The sequence below is a fragment of the Carassius auratus genome, unplaced genomic scaffold, assembly GCF_003368295.1.
Source record: "Carassius auratus strain Wakin unplaced genomic scaffold, ASM336829v1 scaf_tig00217198, whole genome shotgun sequence".
In the NCBI taxonomy this organism is placed as follows: Eukaryota; Metazoa; Chordata; class Actinopteri; order Cypriniformes; family Cyprinidae; genus Carassius; species Carassius auratus.
Window position 1 is genome coordinate 212110 of NW_020528938.1, and position 12841 is coordinate 224950.

General features: G+C 44.4%; 1 pseudogene; it reads left to right on the forward strand.

Annotated features, from left to right (window-relative positions):
• The first annotated feature begins 7674 nt into the window (after positions 1-7674).
• On the forward strand, positions 7675-12013 carry LOC113100215 (patched domain-containing protein 3-like; annotated as a pseudogene).
• Positions 12014-12841: the final 828 nt, after the last annotated feature.

Consider the following 12841-nt stretch of genomic DNA (forward strand, 5'->3'; position numbering starts at 1 on the left):
GCATTCTGCTCGCCAATGTCCGGTCTTTGGAGAATAATATGGACGATCTTAGAGCCAGGATAATATTCCAACAGGACATTAGGGACTGTAACATCCTTTGTTTGTCTGAAACGTGGCTCACGCCCTTGGTCCCGGACGCTGCTGTAACGCCGTCTGAAAACTTCTCTGTTTTACGGATGGACAGGACAGCCGAGGCCGACAAATCCAAAGGCGGAGGAGTGTGTTTCATGATTAACAAGAAATGGTGTGATCCCAGGAATATTTCCACTTTGTTGCGCTCCTGTTCACCTCATCTGGAACATTTATCCATTTTTTGCCGACCATTCTATCTGCCACAGGAGTTTTCATCGATCATCATAACTGCTGTTTACATCCCACCACAAGCAGACACTGGTTTGGCTTTGTCTGAGCTTCACGACGCGCTCAGCGGCAACATCAACAAACATCCTGACACTGCTATTATCATCGCTGGAGACTTTAATAAGCTAAACTCAGGCAAGAGTGCCTGATTTTTATCAACATGTGTCCAGAGGACCGAATACACTGGATCATTGCTACACTCAGTTTAAGAAGGCCTACAAAGCTCACTCACTACTGGCTTTCGGCAAATCGGACCATGCCGCCATTTTCCTCATGCCGAAATATAAACAAAAGCTCGTTCAAGATCCCCCGGTGTAGAGAGTGGTGACGTGATGGTCCGCCCAATCAGAAGCAATGCTACAGGCTGCTCTTGATGACATAGACTGGGACATTTTTCGCGCAAGTTCATCTGACGTCAGCGAGTTCACCGATGTAGCATTAAGCTTTGTAAACACGCTAGCCGAACAAGCTACGGATACAATAACTATAAGGACATTCTCAAAACAGAAACCGTGGGTGGACAGATCAATCACAAACACACTGCTCCTTACAATGCCGGTCTTCTGTCAGGAAACATGAGCGAGTACAAAGCATCGTGCTATGCTCTCCGACACGAAGGACAGTGATACAGGAAACGCACATTTCCAGCTAAATGACTCCCGACGCATGTGGCAAGGACTAAGGACCATCTGTGCCTTTGGAAATAAATCCTCTGCAGAGGTGAGAGCAGATCCGTCACTGGCTGACGAGCTAAACACTTTCTACGGCCGCTTTGAAAGCAATCGAAGCAGTGCGAGTCTGCCGATCAGTGTGTCAGGAAGCAGCAGTCAGAGCAGCGATCATCATGTGATCACCATGTCGGAGGACAAGGTTCGGAGGGAATTAAAGCGAGTGAATGTAAGGAAAGCAGCCGGATCTGATGGGATTTCTGGCCGTGTTCTGAGGTCCTGCACTGATCAGATCGCTGGTATGTTTACATCCATTTTTAATGACTCTCTTGCTACATCGGTGGTTCCCACCTCATTCAAAAAATCTGTCATCATCCCTGTGCCTAAGAACAATAAACCCTCTTGTCTGAATGACCATAGTCCAGTTGCCCTCACATCAATAGTCATGAAGGTCTTTGAGGTACTGGTTAAAAACGTAATTTGGTCCTCCATACCGGATACTTTGGACCCTCTTCAGTTTGCTTATCGCCCAAACAGATCCTCTGATGATGCCATCTCTCACATCCTGCACTCTTCTCTCATACACATTGACAGCAATAACAGGAACTACGTAAGGCTGCTATTTATCGACTATAGCTCAGCTTTTAATACTATAGTCTCCATAAAGCTAGCTTCTAAACTCATAGACCTTGGCCTGAATTCTTCACTCTGCGACTGGATCCTTAATTTCCTCACCGGCAGACCTCAAGTGGTGAAACTAGGCCAGTACACCTCCAGCTCCATCACCCTGAACACAGGAGCCCAGCAGGGCTGTGTCCCGAGTCCCCTACTCTACTCTCTCTACACACATGACTGGGTGTCTTCGCACAGCTCCACGTCTATTATCAAATTTGCTGATGATACTGTGGTTCTGGGCCTCATTCATATCAATAATGAGACTGCATACTTGTATGAGGTAGAGAAATTAACATCATGGTGCCAGGATAACTGTCTCTCTCTGAATGTGAGCAAAACCAAAGAACTGAGTGTGGACTTCAGGAAGAGACAGCAGGAGCCCTATACTCCTCTTATGATCAGCGGGACCCCTGTGGAGAGGGTGAGCAGCTTCAAGTACCATGGTGTAAACATCTCCGAGGACCTGACTTGGACTACTCACATTCAAACACAGGTTAATAAAGCCAGGCAAAGACTGTCAAATCTGCGACAGCTGAGGAAATTCAAGGTCTCACCAGCAATCCTGAAAACTTTCTATTCAGGATCCATAGAAAGTGTGTTGACTTAGTAAGTGTGTTGTATCTCAGTGTGGTATGGGAACAGCTCCAGTCAAGACTGCAAAGCCCTGCAGAGAGTTGTGCGCTTAGATGAGCGCATTTCAGGGTCTGCTCTCCCCTCTCTGCAAGACATCTACCTCAAACGCTGCAGAAGTTGAGCTGCTTAAATCATCAAAGACTCTATCCACCCCAGTAATCATATTTTCATTTTGCTGCCATGTGGTAAGCGCTTCCATAGCCTGATGGCAAAAACCGAGAGACTCAGGAGGAGTTTCTTCCCCCAGGCCATCAGGCTCCTAAACTCAAAACCAGCCTCTTAACATCTTAATGTCTCCACTTTAATGTTCACTTTATCAGTAATATATTCATCATTCACTACCTCACATTGCCACACTGACAGTGTCACCCTGTTTGCACATTTGCCTCTTGTACATTCCTGTGTATCTTAATATTTAAGACCAAAGTATAATGCACATATGCACATTGTACATCCCTGTGTATCTTAATGTTTAAGACTACAGTTTACTTTCATGCACATTATTTTGCGTTCTATCTTTAATTCTACAATATATATATTTTTTATATTTTATTCTTATATTTTTATTGTTACTTTTATTTAATTCTTTCATATATATGTTTATGTATATTTTAATCTGTTGTTTTCTTTAATAATTTCACTGTCCATGGAGCGGACCTGAGTCACATTTCACTGCTGGTTATATATGCTCTATATAATTTTGTATGTGATGAATAAAAATCTTGAATAATGAATAGCCTTTAAAATGACTTAAAATGCATTATATAAAAAACAATGAGGCAATAATGATTGGTTAATAATAACACTGTTAAAATACATAATGTAGGCAAGTACAAAATAATCAATTTATGTACGTTATTACAAATGCCTGCAAAGGGAGCCAAATGCCATGTAATTGCTGCTGTTACACTTACAGGACGATCAAATCCTGGTTTAGGCTACTGACCAAACATTTAATTCAAATATTCACTTAATCTTTCATTTTTGGCCACCTTGTTGCTATAGATGACAACCTATATAATTTCTTCAACAAAAAATGTGCATATCACAACCCTTACCTTACAAAAATAAACCATGGTTTTATCATAGTAAAACTGCTTAATTTCCTTTTTCATGATTTCTTTATGCTTGAGACTATAGATTAGAGTCATAATAAAGTTATAGCCATAGGTATCTTCATATTTGAGGAAGGGGGGCACAACAATACAATCCTGCTCAGGCCACCCATTTGGCCAGCAGCAGCCCTGAAGGTGTTGTTATACACATCTCTGGGAATGTGTGCTCTACTACACACACACACTGAAGCACGAGTATTTTCAGCTCTTCACTATATTGACGCATGATGTAGGCTACACATGTGCTCGCCAGCCCGCTATGAGAAGATTTCACCATTTCATTTGATAAAACTATTGTCATTCATTCGTATCGTATACACAGACTGACAGAAACGGCAATGTCTTTATGACTACCTGTCAAAATAAAATATCGGTATAACTTGAAGAAATTCAAACAGAAATATAGTACTATTGCACAGTAGAGTATGCTTCAAGTAGGCCTATTAGCTAATAATACTAGTTTATTAAAAAACACAGAAACTCCGTCTACAACTCACCAAAATAAAAGTTTGGTCTAACTCAAAGAAATTATGTAAGCAATTGCACAGTAAAATATACTTAAAAAAAGATCTACTAAAACGTTATTTTAAAGGAATATCACACAAGTTTTCATAGATGTTTTAATTTAACATCTAACAGTCCCATTTCTAATTTTGCTTCCCTTAGTAGTTTGGCTGATGGTTTTGATTTATGTTTTATTCTACTCGTAGCATCTATCTTTTGGTTCATCACTAAATTAAGGTCCCCTCCCATTATAGTTAATCCTTTGGCCTCAGACATGAACATATAGAGGATTCTTTTCATAAGGGGAACCCCCTCTCCTGGTGGGTTATATACATTAACTCAAGTTGACTCAAGTGTGTTTCCTGTAAGAAAATAATGTGCCCTAACTTCTTAAGTCTCTGTATTACATTCCTTCTCTTTATTTGATTATTAATACCATTTACATTAACTGTGACTATCTTGAGTGCTCTCATATTTATAATTTTTTTTCCAAATGATGAGACTTTGCTGTATTGTTAAAGTATTTAAAGTGTACATAAAACATAGTAAGAGTGCCCAAAAAAAGAAAAAAAACTCTGAACTTCCAAGGTCTGTAACCTCAAAAGGGTCACACAAAAGGTTCCACATTGTTGTTAGTTTGTGGGAGAAAAAAGCATCTGTTCTCAGCCACTGTATCATGGCAGAGCGGTGAGACTTATAACGTCCCACTAAAGGTGGTGGGCTGCTAAATACATTTTTATTCTTTCTAATGTCTGCCCTCATTTGCCCCCCTAAACCAAAAAAAAAAACAGGCCTCTAGGGCATTTCCACATGGTGGTGGTGGGGGGTCTCAGTTTTAATAGTTTTTCCCAAAAGAGAATACCAATCTAAGAGCCTCTGTCATGCTGTCTAGTCACTGTTTCCTTGGGTGTCCACTAGTGGGCTCACTTCCCCTTAGGCACTTCACCGTAGGCAATAGAATTCCTCTAGTGTGGTCCTGTCTTCACAGTAATTGCACTCCTGTTAATTGCACCATGTGCAGGAACTCTATTGTCATTAGCAGGGGCGGAGTGGCAATCTGGACGATCGGGACTTTTCCCGGTCGGCCGGTCGACCGGCAGGCCGGTTGATGAATTTTCATGATCGGCCCATTATAAACTATTCATAACGGCCGTGAGAGGAGCGGGAGCACGGCGGCCAGTGTAGCAGTCGATTCTGTTCCCCTCGTAATTTATTTTTCCCTTTATGCAAACATACTACAATTCTTGCGTAGTTGCCGAGACAGGCCGAGATATGTACGATCAGAATTAGCGTGCGCAAGAAGCGTGACTGGATGTACGGCAAGTCAAATAATTCAAAATACCGTCCTAAATCTTAAACTTGAAAATAAAATTAAGACGAGAGGTTTTTCAACTTGAAATGTAAAAACATAAGACAAAAATAACGGAACAACTGCAAGATGAATAATTTAAAAAAGAACATAAACGGGAGTGTGAGAATCATTTTACTATGCTGCAGTGTAGCAAGAAATGTGTCCCTTTTTTGCTTTCCTTACATCCAGGTGTGTTTGGTGCATGTGGGAATGTTGCCAAATCCACGGAATTTAGGCTACTTTGGGAAAATGGTTGATTAACTATATGGTAGGGTTTATTACACGGACCTGTCAATCCGAGGGGAAACAGACATTCCGAGGGGAACAGAATCGACTGCTACACCGGCACTGTATTTCTCAGTCATAGTTACCCCCCTGCACACTCATCTCATCTCCCCCGTCATATTCTTCATACAGAACTTTCATGGTCACAAAAAAATCAAAAAAAAAAAAAAACGAGTATTTAATTCATTTGATTGTTCTTGAATTAACATAGAATGGAGTAAAACCTCCTGGGGGGGGAATTTGTTTATCCAATGAACCGATTGCAGGTCAAGTCTGTTTACAGAAATATAGGGAGATAATGCGCCCCCTGCCCCCTCTTCTAATGGCATGACCCAAAAATGGCAAACGCCAGACTAGAGAGAGAGAAAACGCGCAAATTCTAGAAGAAAAAAAAGACAGTCAGGAAGGATTAGCGTGGTTGCATAACATTTAACGATACCCCCATGGAAGGCAAGAAGAGAAAGGACAAAGGAGGGGCCGAAAAGGAAGAAGAAGCGCATGCTGGACGAGAATGCATCAAAGTGCTAAAAAATTACGGATTTTTTCCGAAATCAGCCGTCAACAGGTGAATTGACAGAAAAAACTGTGGCGCCGCTCAAGCATTAACGTACGTTATTGCTAGCCGCCCGTGAACTACCACAAGCTAGTGAAGTCGTGGCCTAATGGTTAGAGGGTTGGACTCCCAATCGAAGGGTTGTGAGTTCTAGTCTCGGGCCGGACGGAATTGTGGGTGGGGGGAGTGCATGAACAGCTCTCTCTCCACCTACAATACCACGACTTGGGTGCCCTTGAGCAAGGCATCGAACCCCCAACTGCTCCCCAGGCGCCGCAGCATAAATGGCTGCCCACTGCTCCGGGTGTGTGCTCACAGTGTGTGTGTGTTCACTGCTCTGTGTGTGTGCATTTCGGATGAGTTAAATGCAGAGCACAAATTCTGAGTATGGGTCACCATACTTGGCTGAATGTCACTTCACTTTCCACTTTCCACTTAAATGTTGGTAGCCTAATAATAATGACTAATTTAATTAGTGGTAGGTAGACAGTGGTGTGTGTATTATATATATTCATACTATAATGACGTCGCCAACGCCAATTAATAATCAGTAACACTTTATAATAAAAGTTCAGTTGTAAGTAATTTATAAGTGGTTAGTTTATGATAAACTATATAATTTACAAAAACATTCATAAATGATTAGCAAGTGATATGCTCACATTTTATGTATGTTTTGAAAATTCCGTTACAAGTCAGCGGTGGTGTGAACGCCTCTCACATGGTGTTGTCATGGTAGCAATTTCACTGGATCTAAACAAATCAGTCTAACCATAGACCACGTGACCAGTAGAGGTGGTTTTCATAATTTAAAATAATTTTGCAAGGGTTATGATATTAGTAGTATATATTTTTTAGCATTTTAATTTTGACCACAGAGGGCCGGTGGTTTACGAAATTTCCCGGTAGATTTTTTGGTCCCACTCCGCCCCTGGTCATTAGCCTCCCTATAAATTACAGTCTTTTCCTGTTGTTTGTATGGAGTCCTTACCCTTTGTGTTACCAGCTTTCTCGTATTCCGAGTTTCTCCTTAGTCTTCTCGTCCTCCAAGTTCCCGATCCCGTTCCTTTCTTTTCCAGTTCCCTCCTTTGTTTGTTTTGTTTTGGACTGATTGTTTGGTTTTGACTCTGGCTTGTTTCGACCACGATTTGGATTATTCTAATAAATACATTTGCAAATGGATCTACTCTCTCCCTGTGTCTCTCTGGTACACGAACGTCACAGAAGGACTCCATCAACGAGATCCAGTAGTATGTATTTTAAAACTTCCTCCCCAGCCACTGAGCGGGATAGAGGAAATGGTTTTGAGGGTACCCGCCTGGTCGTGTTCCGTGGGACCAGGGGAGGTTGCTCAGGAGTGAGTAGTCGAGAGCAGGTCTGGCATCGCTCTCCACTGTGGCCCCCTGTCGACCCTGGGTTCGGATGGGAGCCGCCGTCTCCCCATTGTGGACGGAGAGGGGAGAGGAGGCGCAAGTCTGCCGAGCCAGCGCCGCTGCACAAGATGGCCGCCAGTTCAGTGCCGCTGCAAAGATGGCCGCCAACCCAGCACTGCTGTGCAGAATGGCCACCGACTCAGCGCCATTGCACAGGATGGCCACCAACCCAGCACCACAAGGCAAGATGGAAGCCAGCCCAACACCATGGCACAAGATGGTCACCGGTCCAGCGCCACTGCCCAAGATTGCAGTCAACCCAGCGCCGAGGCAAGATGGACGCCAGCACAGCGCCACAGCACATAGTGGTCACCCTCCAGAGTTGAGTCAGGTTCCGGTTGACCCTCCAGAGTCGAGTCATATTTCCGTTGACCTTCCAGAGTTGAGTCATATTCCTGTTGACCCTCCTGTGTTGAGTCAGGTTCCGGTTGACCCTCCAGAGTTGTCTCAGGTTCAAGTTGACCCTCCAGAGTTGAGTCAGGTTCCAGTTGACCCTCCAGAGTTGAGTCAGGTTCCAGTTGCCTATCCAGAGTCGAGTCAGGGTCCTGTTGATCCTCCAGAGTTGAGTCAGGTTCCGGTTGACCCTCCAGAGTCAAGTCAGGTGCTCGTGGACCCTCCAGAGTCGAGTCAGGTGCTCGTGGACCCTCCAGAGTCAGGGTTAGTCACCGTCGACCTTCCAGAGTCTGGGTTAGTCACCATCGACCTTCCAGAGTCAGGGTTAGTCACCGTTGACCAGCGCAACTGCCCAAGATGGCCGTCAACCCAGCGCCATGAGGCAAGATGGACACCAGCACAGCACCACAGCACAAAGTGGTCACCAGCCCAGCGCCACAGTTCAATATGGCCGTCAGCTCAGCGGCAACGCCCAAGATGGCCGCTGAGACGTTTTTGGATTATTTCTCCATGCTGTCAAAGATCCTAGAGATTCCCAGGAGTTTTCACGTCACGTCTGTTGATCCTGAGACTGTTCACGTCACATCTGTTGAGCCAGCAACTCAGTACAAGATGGTCACCATCCAGCGACACTGCACAAGGTGGCCGCCAGCCCGGAGCCACTGCAGAGGATGGCAACTACAGTGGGGTTTTCTGAGTTGAGTCAGGTTCCAGTTGACCTTCCAGAGTCGAGTCATATTCCCGGTGACCCTCCAGAGTTGAGTCAGGTTCCGGTTGACCCTCCAGAGTCGAGTCATATTCCCATTGACCTTCCAGAGTCGAGTCATATTCCTGTTGACCCTCCAGAGTTGAATCAGGTTCCAGTTGACCCTCCAGAGTTGAGTCATATTCCCGTTGACCCTCCAGAGTTGTCTCAGGTTCAAGTTGACCCTCCAGAATTGAGTCAGGTTCCAGTTGACCCTCCAGAGTTGAGTCAGGTTCCAGTTGCCTATCCAGAGTCGAGTCAGGGTCCTGTTGACCCTCCAGAGTTGAGTCAGGTTCCGGTTGACCCTCCAGAGTCAAGTCAGGTGCTCGTGGACCCTCCAGAGTCGAGTCAGGTGCTTGTGGACCCTCCAGAGTCAGGGTTAGTCACCGTCGACCTTCCAGAGTCTGGGTTAGTCACCATCGACCTTCCAGAGTCAGGGTTAGTCACCGTTAACCAGCGCAACTGCCCAAGATGGCCGTCAACCCAGCGCCATGAGGCAAGATGGACACCAGCACAGCACCACAGCACAAAGTGGTCACCAGCCCAGCGCCACGGTTCAATATGGCCGTCAGCTCAGCGGCAACGCCCAAGATGGCCGCTGAGACGTTTTTGGATTATTTCTCCATGCTGTCAAAGATCCTAGAGATTCCCAGGAGTTTTCACGTCACGTCTGTTGATCCTGAGACTGTTCACGTCACATCTGTTGAGCCAGCAACTCAGTACAAGATGGTCACCAACCCAGCGATACTGCACAAGGTGGCCGCCAGCCCGGAGCCACTGCAGAGGATGGCAACTACAGTGGGGTTTTCTGAGTTGAGTCAGGTTCCAGTTGACCTTCCAGAGTCGAGTCATATTCCCGTTGACCCTCCAGAGTTGAGTCAGGTTCCGGTTGACCCTCCAGAGTCGAGTCATATTCCCGTTGACCTTCCAGAGTCGAGTCATATTCCTGTTGACCCTCCAGAGTTGAATCAGGTTCCAGTTGACCCTCCAGAGTTGAGTCATATTCCCGTTGACCCTCCAGAGTTGTCTCAGGTTCAAGTTGACCCTCCAGAATTGAGTCAGGTTCCAGTTGACCCTCTAGAGTTGAGTCAGGTTCCAGTTGCCTATCCAGAGTCGAGTCAGGGTCCTGTTGACCCTCCAGAGTTGAGTCAGGTTCCGGTTGACCCTCCAGAGTCGAGTCAGGTGCTCGTGGACCCTCCAGAGTCAAGTCAGGTGCTCATGGACCCTCCAGAGTCAGGGTTAGTCACCGTCGACCTTCCAGAGTCTGGGTTAGTCACGGTCGACCTTCCAGAGTCAGGGTTAGTCACCGTTAACCTTCCAGAGTCAGGGCTAGTTCCTGTTGACCTTCCAGAGTCAAGTCAGGTGCCCGTTGACTTTCCAGATATGAGTCAGGTTCCGGTTGACCCTCCAGAGTCTAGTCAGGTGCTCGTGGACCATCCAGAGTTGAGTAAGGTGCTCATGGACCCTCCAGAGTCAGGGTTAGTCACCATCGACCTTCCAGAGTCAGGGCTAGTTACCATGGACTTTCCAGAGTCAAGGCTAGTCACCGTTGACCTTTCAGAGTCAAGTCAAGTCACTGGTCATCTTCAAGGACAGAGTCAAGTCACTGGTGATCTTCAAGGACCGAGTCAAGTCACTGGTGTTCTTCAAGGACAGATTCAAGTCACCGGGGTTCTTCAATTTTAGACATTATCAATTACAATGCTACTGAAATTGTTTCTTCAAACATAACATATCCGATGAATAATAACATATTTTTGGGAACAACCATTGGCAGTGTAACGCTGGATAGCTCAGAGATCACCAGTGCCAGAACAGTCAGGCTTTTTTACTTTTTAGATAAGAAGAAGACAAAGGAAACCCGTTGCTGGCTTGATGGCTTTCTAAAACTCTTCTTTCAAATCCACAGAACAAAAAACGGTAAGCTAAAGAAATTATTGTGATTTATGATTTATATCTACATGTATAAAAACACCTGATTTGATTGTGTGTGTGAGTCATCAAATGTGAAGTAATCTCCAATAACTGAAACTAAAGCACCTAAAGACATTTTGACAACAGTTACAAAATTGAGAAAATGAACCAAATTCATGTACATTTTCTTCATTTTACTGCAGGCTATTCAAGTCCTGTAAAGATTTTACCTAACTAATTCTTCACTGAGCTATATCCTAACTAATTCTTCAAAGTGATTATAAAGAACAGTCATTTGTATTTTTACAGGTCCATGTGTCTTACTTTACATCTATATCAAGACAGAATGAGTTTGAGAAGAATTCAGACTCTATCATCCCCCTTTTCTCTGTGACATATGTTCTGGCCATTGCCATTTCAGTTCTGTCTTGTTTAAGGTATTGTAAAGAATTTAAAATACCATTAGCACGTTTCTATCTATTCTAGCTATGTTAGACATCCCTCGTGTCCTTCTACAGGTTAGACTGTGTCAGGACGAAGGTGTGGGTGGCTGCGTTAGGTGTGGTCTCCGCTGGTATGGCCGTGTTGGCCAGTTTTGGACTGCTGCTGTTCTGTGGGATGCCATTTGCCATGACCGTGGAAACAGCCCCCTTTCTGATTCTTGGTAAATATAATACATTTCCTCACCAATTAGGCATCTCACAGCTGATGTTAACAGGCTTCGCTGTTTTCCAGGTGTTGGTGTTGACCACATGTTTATAATGATCTCCTGCTGGCAGAAGACTGAAGTTCATAAAGCTGTTGAGGTTCGCTTAGCAGAAACGTTTAAGGAGGCTGGTGTGTCCATCACGATCACCACGCTGATGGAAGTTTTGGCATTCTACATCATTTTGGCAACACCCTTCCGCTCAGTTCAGTCCTTCTGCTTGTACACCAGCACAGCTCTTCTGTTCTGCTACATCTTCAACATCACCTTCTTTGGTGCATGTCTCGCACTGAATGGAAGGCGAGAGGAAGGAAACAGACACTGGCTGACCTGCATGAATGTCCCAGAAGCAACTGATGATGCTATAGCTTGTTGTGTTGGTGGGGCGTATGATGTAGACACACATAAGGAATTTGAAATGCCAATGGATTCATTCTTTAAACACTATTACAGCCCATTTCTGACAAGAGTGTGGGTTAAGACCCTCGTGTGTCTGATCTATGCCGGATATTTGGCAGTCAGTATCTAAGGGTTCTTTCAAATACAGGAAGGTCTAGATGTGAAAAATTTAGCAGAAGATGGCTCTTATGTTGGTAGTTACTATGACAAAGAAGATGAATTCTTCTCTGCCTTTGGTCCCAATGTAATGTTAGTTATAAAGGATTAAGATTTTCAATACTGGAACCTGACTGCTTGTAAAAGTCTTGACTTGTGTTTGGAAAATTTTCAAAATCTGACAATGGCACATTTAGGCATTCTTAATGTTTCTTGGCTGAGTGAATACATGACGTTTGGACGGAAAGCTGGTTTCAATTTAGACAGTGAAATGCAATTCAAAAGCCATTTAACTGCATTTCTTAATAATTCTGGTTTTAGCCAAGATGCTAATTTCACTAACAATAAAATTTATGCATCACGTATGTTCGTTCAGACTGCAGACATCCGCACATCGATCAATGAGAAGAACAGGCTGAATGCATTTAGAGAGACTGCAGTAGAATGTGGGAAGTTGCAGATACCAATTGATCTGATTGTGTAGCACCCTGCCTTCATATATTTCGACCAATTTGCTGTCATCATCACTAATACAATCCAAAACCTAGTGGTTGCTACATGTGCGATGTTAGTAATTTCACTCCTGCTGATCCCAAACCCTCTCTGCTCTCTCTGGGTGACGTTTTCCATTGCATCTGTCATTGTGGGAGTGGCCGGTTTCATGGCATTATGGGATGTTAGTTTAGATGCCGTCTCTATGATCATTCTTGTTATTTGTATCGGATTTTCTGTGGACTTCTCTGCTCACATATCCTATGCTTTTGTGTCAAGTGAAAAATCCTCAGCGAATGAGAAAGCCACAGATGCCATCACTAAACTGGGCTATCCGATCGTTCAGGGAGCCGTGTCCACTATCGCAGGTGTGGTGGTGCTTTCTGCTGCCAAAAGCTACATCTTCAGGACCTTCTTCAAAATCATGTTCTTAGTCATTCTGTTTGGGGCCGTCCATGG